We start from the raw sequence: 10,009 nt of genomic DNA, 5'->3' as shown, positions 1-10,009 counted from the left end.
GATCTCTGGCGTTCATGTCCATAGCATGGATTGTGGTTGGTCTTTGCTGGTTAAATATTTGCTCTTGAGTTACATTTAAGATGCCAGTGATTACCTTTAACACCTTACAGCAGAGGTGGGAACTTCAGGCCTGGGGTCAAACATGGCCCTCAATGCTCCCTATCTGGCCCTTAGAACTCTCCTCAGTCACACGCCCTCTCCGTAGGCCACACCCCTTACTGGCCTTGCTTTTGCATTCTCCTTGACTGAGATTTTCCTGCCTGGAATGTGTGCTTGAACTCTGACAATGGCTCTTGCTTGTCTGGATGGAGGACAGAAAGGAGTGTGTGAGTGTCCGTAGAAACTAGCCTTCTGTGCAAAGGTAAAACTGACATTTGTTTTTACATTAATATGCTTTTGTTTTTGTTGTGTTTTATTGGCTGCTCCATAATTTTCTGCCTACGGCTCCTTCTGTTGTTGTTGATATCATAGATGTTCTTTGTTTTGACTGTATTTGTGATTTTACCTGTTGCTCCCTGCCTTTGGCATTGTAGTACTGAGAGCCAGGCTCTCGGTCTTCTAAATCATTAGCATCATCCTTTCTAATGGCCAGCTCAAGGGATGAGTGGGACCAAAAGAAGAGGGGAAATATCAGCATGCGTGAAGGGAGCCTGAGATTTTTTGTTGTTGTGATTCGCCTTCGACTACGACTTATGGTGACCCTATGAATCAGTGACCTCCAATAGCATCTGTCATGAACCAATAACATAAGAGGCCCAATGAAGACTGAGCATGCTCACAAGCCAGGAAATGTTGCACGTGAGCTGAAAAAAGGAAAAATGGGAAATAGGAAGGGGGGAATGAAATGGAATATCTGGAGGAGGGCATGGCTGGCTGCCTGGAACCCCGAACAGGAGCACTCCTGTTAGAAGAGAAGGAAATACTGCAACATTTTATTGTGCTGTATAGTAGTAGTAGCACTAGTAATAGCAATTGCTTTGCTTGGTCAGACCAAAAGACAATCTAGTCCAGCACTTTATTTCCACAAGTAGCTACTAAATATTAAATTTAATATTAGACAAGTACCATCTCTGTTGTCTGTTCGGCACCTACTGAAGACCTTCCTCTTTCAACAAGCCTTTTAAGTTGAGACCTTATCCCAGTCTGCGTCTGTGTCGGCATTGCTTTTTAATCTGTTCTTAAACCTTCTTTTTTAAAGTGGTTTTAATCTTAGAAGATGTTTTCATACCTTTTTTTAAGTAACATTCTTGAAGATGTTGTTTTAATGTGCTTTAAAGTTTGTTTTTATGATGTTTTACAGTTTTTGGTGCTTTTGGTTGCTGCCCTGGGCTCCTGTCGGGAGGAAGGGTGAGATATAAATCAAATAATAAATAAATAAATAAATAAATAAATAAATACTACCCAGGTGGCTCTGAGTCATCCTAATCTTCTGGGCTGGGTTGCCCTGCACTAGATTTTTAGGGCATATTTCTACTACACGTGTATATCAGTTGAACTGATATAAGCTGACCCTCAGCATCTGTTATTCAGAGATATATTTCCTACATACATGGAGGTTTCCATCTACTAGTGATTGAAAGTCCTGTCCTCCATGAATCTGGCAAATTCTCTTTAAAGCCCTATAACCTAGTGGCTATCACCAAAATTCAGGTCTGTGAATTCTATAAATTAATGTGGGAAAGAAGAAGGCTATAAGATGGGTGGGGAATTTCCAGGCCACAGCCTAATTAAGCCTACATAGCCTCCCCAATTGGCCTGCCTACACATTTCAGCCAAGCCATGCTCACCTGACGCCATATATGACATCAGGTGTGGGGCAGGTAAAGATGGGAGTGTTGGGCTTGCTGAGTGATATGCAAAAGCAAAGCCTGTTGGACAGCATGCAGTCTATGCCTTTGTGCACAATGTAGGAGTGGTATCCCAGTAAAGTATTCCATCAGTGCCAAGATTTCCACTTACACAATGGAATTTCCTCTCTCCCCTCCCCTCATGCATACCCTGCACCCTCCCCAAATCTTCTCCGGGGGATCATGGGAACCTCTAGACAGGGGCGTCACTACCGGGGGTGCGGAGGGTGTGAACCGCACCCAGGTGACACCCTGAGGGGGGTGACACCCAGAGCTGCTCCACCCCGCGCCATTGGCCGGCAAAGGAGCCGAGAAGCACTCTGGGTCGGTGCAGCCAACTCCTCCTCGGAGGTGGGCGGGCGAGACCAACAGCAGGTGCCCACTAGCTGGCGGTGAAGCAGGGACGGGCCTTCCACCACCAGCCTGGTGTGGTGACTGCATGTGCATGTGCACGCACATGTGCACACGCAAGACCAGCCACCCCCGTCCCTGCACCTGGGAGGGCGCGTGCTGGAGGTCCGCACCCCCCCACACTCCCGCTAGTGACGCTGCTGCCTCTAGAACAGATTTGGGGGTGTCCAGGAGGAAAAGAGGGGAAGTTCTGTTGTGCAAGTGGGAATCCTTGCACAGATAGGATGGTTACCTGGCATGAAATTGCATACAACCTTACGATTTCAAACCATGAGGGCAAAAACAACCAGGGACACCTGATGTGATTGTGATGTCAGGTGCTTGACACATGGGTGGCCCCACCCACCTGTCGAACTTGGCCTGAGGAGGGTGGGGGAGTAATTATCTGGCCTGCCAGCAACATCGAGTTCCTCACCCCTGCTAGAAGAGAACTTGGTATCTGTCAAAATCTGGAATTTGATGACTATGCAAAAAAGGACCAGCTTAAAAAAATGCAGTATGAATGAAATGTGTATTCTTTGAAGTGACCTGCAAGTATTGTTATGAATCACCTTCCACAGCCTTAGGCTTATGAGAGCTTCATCCATTAAGAAAAATGAAACTAGTAGAAGAATATTGTGGGGGGATTCTGATGCCCAAGAATTCCAGAGAGAACGATTTCAGACTTAGACTCTGGGATTTTTACTTATTAACGAACGTCTCTTTGTGCTAAGACTTCAGAGAACTGTTCACTGTAAGATAAAATCATCGTACAATTAATAACAAAGCTAACAGCAAATTTCCCTGCAGGTTCCAGATAGGAAATCTGTCACAACACTACACAAGAACTCAGGCGATAATGGGAACACTCTTACGGAGGGATGTTGGCCAGGCTTTTTGCCACTTCAGATTAGCTACTTCTAAAGGGCTTGGAGACACAAAATGATGACAAATGTTATCCCCTGGGGAGAGGCCAACAAGGCAGTGGCAAAGAGGCATTTTCCTAACCAGACTGCCAAAAACAAAAGGAATCCTATCCAACAGACTGTTGTGTACAGAGAATGGCCACCCTCCCACAAAAGAGTTGGAGGAAGGGATATAATTCTGTGGAAGCTGAGTACCATATATCAGGTAGGGATAGGCAGTTCTGTCAGTTTTCAATTTTCTCCATTTTTCATTTTTCAAATCTTCTATTCAGTTCACCTCATTTCCACAGCAGTTTGCGTTTTTTAAAAAATATATATGCATGAACATTAGTACACATTTTCCATTTATTATACACATTTGCTTTAATATACACATTTTTGTATGCAATTTTGTCTACAAAACACATTTTTGAACACTTTTTGGGTTGGAAGACTGGATCACAACATGTGGGGAAGTGCACATTTGAGGAGTAGCTGTATGCTGGTTCATGCGTTGGTTCAGCAAATGTGAATTAGGTAGCTTCACATTAAAATGCAAACAGACACAAATTTATCTTCCCCACCCCAATTCCTAATGGCAGGCCAGATTATTTGTCCATCAAGGGCAGGATTGTCTACTCTGACTGTCAGCAGTTCTCCAGGTTCTTAGGGAGAGATCTTTCTCATCATCTGTCAGCTGATCCTTTTAACTGAAGATACCGGAGACTGAACATGAGAACTTCTGCATGCAAAGCATATGCTCTCCCACTGAACTCTGACCCCTTCCCAAAGAGTTATGGAAACACATCAGGTCTTTGAAGAATGAAAGTGACTCTGAAGAGCGTCTTTGGATACAGCTCTTGCATTTGGCACTGGTGTGGCTCTCTTGTCTCTGGAACCCATTCCTAATCAGACTGGCCAAGTATCTGATGATGCTACTTCCAAGTTTTCTCTGGCTCTCAAACTGGATTACTGCATTCAAGCTTGGTAGCTTTTGGTTTCCCCATAGAAATCAATGGAATGGTAGAGAGAAAGGGTTGGCAAGCAGGAAAACTGCTGAGGAGGAGAAGGTACACCAGCAGCAGTCCTAACTAAAGACTAATTTCAGAATCGCTGCTCCCAGTTCTGGGCTACAGCTTCAATAGGGGATGCAGAAAGCTGTCATCTGGGCATGCTTTAACTTTAAATAACACAACATGATGACCCGAGATCAGTTGCCTTGGTTCATCCAATCAGCTGGTGACAATTATGGGAACAGTTCCATATATGAGCCAGCTGGATCCAATCCATCAGAGCACTTACTTGTCTTCATGAACTATAAAATTAAAAACATGAGGCTTACCACCTCTAGCGCTTAACAGCAAGGAGCCAGTCTTTTGTTACAACATGAGATCATTTACTGACAGCAGTTCAAGCTGGCTGTGGGCTATTTCTTCCCACCTTCCCTTAGTGTTTCCTGCTTCCCTAAGTCATTTGCACATGTCTCATTAGCATCTGTCCTTCAAGAACATCTGGCAAAGTTCCTCCTGCTTTCTAGCAGGTGATTGTAGGTTGCATTCTATGAATTATGGGTATGCACTGAGTTTCATTCATCCATGTTTTCTTTTATTCTCATTCTCCTATCTCTTGCCTACATTGATATTTCTTTTGTTTTTAAATTTAATTTTTGATAATCTTGCAAATATCCTTAATATTCTGCTCCTGATGTAAAATGAAAATGATAACACATATTCACTGTTGTGGATAAACATCCCCCCAAATACAAGAGATCTGATCTTGAGAATATTATCAATGGATACACACACATAAATGAAAACAAAGGCTGATGCATGATTAAGCCAATTGCAAGTGAGATAGCAGTATTTCAGACTGCTTAGAGAGTCTGTTGTGGTTTTGAATGGAAAGTCTAGTGTGCAATTAAGTAGGGATGAGCGGATTCCTTCAGTTCCACTCTTCCTCCTCTTCCTTCCATTCAGATACCCCTTCTGATCCACTTTGTATCTGACAGGAATCAAGGATTATGGAATTTTGGGAAGCTTTTGTTAAGCATGCTATTTATTTAGTATAAATATAAATCCAGTTTTATTTCCCTTAAACTCATTTTCTCATAATGAACACACAACCCATTGTATAGAGAAGGACTGATCCTCACACCTTAGACCTTGAGGGATATCTTCCTAACTCAACTCCCCAAGCTTTAGGGTTGTGATTCAATGACGGCTCAAAGATGACCCTTCCCCCAAATAGGATGCCTATGAAAATTCTTCAGCATTTTAGTGTGAGTTTATCCTAATAAATACATTTTGTCTGTAGTTTTGCAAGCACTTCCTACAAATGTAATGCATTTTTGCATGTTCTTTTCACTAATATATTCATTTTACGCACACTTTTATCAAATATACTCACTTTTGTAAACATTGGTTGGAGAACTGCATTGCAAAATGCAGATAAGGAAGAATTTCAAAGGACAGCTATGTTTCAGCACCACCAACACTTTGCAGTTGCCTCCTGCTGGGGAAGTTGACTTTGCCCCATTTTTTTTTTTTTTTTGGCTCTTACCAAGCTAAGGCCCTGTTACTTCAGAGCATACCTAAGATTGGGTAGTTTCGTATTCTCTTGAAACAATTTTATGCTGAAACAACCCCTGTACAGCTTGTGACCAGGAAGCCTAAAATGTCGTATTTCTCCTTATATACTCAACTGATGTGTTCTTCAGGAGAGGGCCTTCTGCCAAACCCAGCTGTAGCGATGAGCCAGATGGGGCACTGGCCGAGGGCCCAGAAGCTCAGATGGGCCCCTCACTGGTCCCAAACCTGCTAGCAGATCCAACTATAAATCATAGTTCCCAGTTTACTGGGAGCCTGAGTTGAGGATTGGTGGGGCATCCAGAGGGAAGGAAGAGGAGGTTGTGCTTGAGCGCATCTTTTCTCCAGCGCAGAGGAGGGGAGAAAATGGAATGCCACTGCTGGAGCTGATTGGCTGGCTGCTTGGCTCTTGCAAGGGTTCAGGCCTATGGGCAGACCTGAGAGGGAACTAGCCTCCTCAAATCCACTTGTGGGCTTCTTAAGGGAGCCTGCGTCCTCTCTCCACAGCCATTCCAGTGAGGACTTTGAGGACTGAAGACTGAACAGTGAAGAGCAGTGGGGGACAGCCAACTTTGGGGACTAGTGGTGCTAAACCACTCAAAGAAGAACCAGAGAAGGGAAGAGGCATGTGGAGCTAAGAGTTGCAGCAGTAGCAGCAGCAGCAGCAAGGCTTCCGCAGCTATCACCAGCAGACAAATGGGGGGGGATTGTGGTTGTGCCTAGGCTTAAATAAAGGTTTTTTTCTCATCACAGGAGCTGTGCCCAAGGGCCCTTAGAAATCTGGAGCTGGCTCTGCTTTCTACAGATACCATCTTATCTGGAGGTCTGTTCTGCGCAATGCAGGAATAAAGCCTTTTGTGTTGTGGCACCGACCCTTTGAAATTCCTTCCTGTTAAATATTAGACAGGGACCATCTGTGTTGTCTTTTTGGCACCTGCTAAAGACCTTCCTCCTTGAACAAGCCTTTTAAGTGGAGAACTTATCCCAGACTGCATCTGTATTGGAACTATTTTTTAATTGTTTTTCTATTTTATATAAAATATGGAATTGTTTTTAAATGTTTGTATTTTGTTTTAAATTGTTTTTACACATGTTTTACATCTGTCGCTCTTCTATTTGTTTTATAATTGTATCATTTATTGTTGTAATCCACCCTGCGACCTGGTGGTAAAAGGCAGGTAAGAAATCTAATAAAATAAAATAAAGATAAAATAAGTTTTTATTTTTAATTACATTGCTGTTAAGCGGGACAACTTTATTTCTAAGCAGATTGATACCTTCTTGGATCAGTTTGATATTTTCATGGCTAGAGTCCTCCCAAAGTGAGGCTGCTATTGATACATCTGAGACTCATTCATCCTCATGCATTCATTACTAAAACATGTAAATTGCTACATATGTAAGCCATTAATGTACCCATGTGCCACTTTAACCATACTGTGTATTCTTCATCCATTCATTTTCATTCATATTGCTAGCAAACATTAGGAAAAATACCCCATCAATTAAATATAATTATACTTAATGATTGCTTAAACTTGTCATCTATAAATCATAACCAGTAAGCCATCAGGAACCTATTCATCATGGATGCAGTCATTACCAGTGTTTAAATTTATGGGATCTAAACTTCAAACAGCTATGCATCCATGTTATTGAGCAAGTCAGGAATCATGCAGAACTGAAACAGTATATTAAAAACATACCATACCAGCTTCCCTGCAGACACCATCCCCAGGGAAGCTCTCCTGAACAAGCCCAATTGACATGAAAGTGAGCTACACAAGAGTATAGCTCCCATTCATCTCAATGACATATATGTGGAAAAAATGTACTGGTGGATTGTGGAGAAAACTGTAAATATGATGGTGAAGCCTGCCAGGTAACAATGCTTGGCTTATCCACCTAGTCCAAATCAGGATGCCTATCCCAGTCAACAACAGATCAGAGTAAGTGGGAGAATCTCCCTGTGGTCTGATGTGGGAATGGAAAAAAATTTCTGTTCACTCCCAACCAGTGAATCCTCTTTTTGTGGGCCGTAGATACCTCTATTACTGAGAAAATGGGATGGTCAAAACAAGACTATGGAAGGCAGGCCCAGGACTTCACAAGCTGACTTCATCCTCCAATGAGGCTAGGACCCTGGAGAGGTACAAGGGTGCTGGGTCAGAATCCAGGAGTAAGAGTTTCAGAACCAGAGGCAGCATCCCTGCAGCTGAGAACAAGACAAACAAGTTGCTTTAGCGCTGGTTTCCTGCAACTGTCAAGAGCTTCCCAGGATGCCCTGGAGGATCAATGAATGCTGCAATAAGCGCTGCGCCGATTTATATCCCTGCCATTTTGACGATTCTCCATCGATTTATGAAAAAAAGTTGCATTCCAAAATTAACATGGGTGGGGGGCAGGTTTTACTTAAATGAGGTTTTACTTATATCTTAGGGAAGTAGAATGTCCCAAAACCTACCAAAGGATGTAGTGTCTGAGCAAGTTTGCTTCCCTGGATCAGCGTTTATCTGAAAAGCATCATTTTATCATTTTATTAGCGTTGGTTGGGACAGAGAAACAGCCCACTGTGAGAAGACACTTGGCTAGATGGGCCTTTGGCCTGATCCAGCAAGGCTTTTCTTACTTTCTGAAATCTGTCTGGGTATTTACATCTTCATCACTGGATCGGTTTTTCTTGGGGGGGAAATTACCCCACTGCATTAAGATTGGGTGGAAAAAAACAGCACCCCAAAGGCAAAATGAATAGGTTTGGGAGTGTATTGTTTTGTCCCAAGCATTTTTACCTCTCTCTCTCTCTCTCTCTCTCTCTCTCTCTCTCTGTGTGTGTGTGTGTACAGAAATAAAACTGTACATAAATGATAAATGGATGAAATGTGGAGTCCTTCTTTACTACTGTGCAAGTGGCAATGCCCTAGAAGGACTATGTTGTTCATCAGGGGTGAGGAACCTTCTTCATCCCAAGGGCCATATTTCCTTCAGGGCAGCCTTCCAGGGACACTTGCCAGTCATGGGATAGACCAGAGGCAAAATTGGGCAGAGCAATGGCTGCAAATGTCACCTTTGTATGGTAGACTAGTTTCTACACATGCTCACTCAACCACCCATCTCTGTCCTCTATCCAGCCAAACAAACACTTCCTGGAAGGATATGAAGTAGGGCCAGTGAGTGGATATCGCATGGAGTCCCAAGGATGAGACAGAGAGGTCTGAAAGGCCATATTTGGTCCAAATTTTCAAGGAGTTGTCCAAGGTGCTGAAAATTCAGACTAAAACCCAGAGCAGATTCAGTCCCCCATTGACATTGGAACCACCAGTCCCCACTGCTTGTTAGACCTTCCCTTGTGTAAATTTTGTGGTGAAAATCACACCAGTAATTTCACCCCCGTTCCCCCATCACCCTAGATTTAGGTCAGGGTTAAATATCTCAGTCTAGGTCCCACAATCAACTTATTTGAAATGTTGCGTTGGAGAAGAGCTTTGCACATACCATGGACCATGAAAAAACAACAAATAATTGGATGTTAGAACAAATTGAACCAGACCTATCATTAGAAGCTAAAATGATGAAACTGAGGTTATCATACTTTGGACATATAATGAGACAACATGATTCACTAGAAAAGAAAATAATGCTGGGAAAAACAGAAGAGAGAAGAAAAAAAGGAAGGCCAAACAGGAGATGGATTGATTCCATAACGGAAGCCACAGAGCTGAACTTACAAGATCTGAACAGGGTGGTGTATAACAGATGCTATTGGAGGTCGCTGATTCATAGGGTCACCATGTCGTGATTGACTTGAAGGCACATAACACACGCACAGGTCCCACATTTGGGACACACTACACTTACAAAGCATGTCATCAGGGAAAGAGTGTGCTTGTGAAGGACATCAAGAAATTAGCACAATAAATCCCCATGGTTTGATTTGATTTCCTCTGCGACACCCCATCCATGCTAGATTACAATTATAGACATTTTTTTAACGAACACCCTATTTTTCTGGTTTTAGAACTCTCATTATGCCAGTTAAAATAACAAAAGATGTCCCACGTCTTATGAAGTGGCACTCCCAATTCCTTGACAGTATTAATAGACAAACTTTTACACATATAATTGTTAGTTACTGATCTGATGCCAAAATGTTGTCATTGGTGTATCAATTAGCATGAACATATGTTGATGCATAATTCACAGTTTACAACCAGGCTTTGTTGTAAATTTGATGGAAAAGCATGAAAGAATTGTCCCAGACTTAAATTGCACAGTTGTAGCCTGT

Source organism: Rhineura floridana, chromosome 1, assembly GCF_030035675.1.
Source record: "Rhineura floridana isolate rRhiFlo1 chromosome 1, rRhiFlo1.hap2, whole genome shotgun sequence".
NCBI lineage: Eukaryota > Metazoa > Chordata > Lepidosauria > Squamata > Rhineuridae > Rhineura > Rhineura floridana.
Note: the sequence above shows the minus strand (reverse complement) of the source record.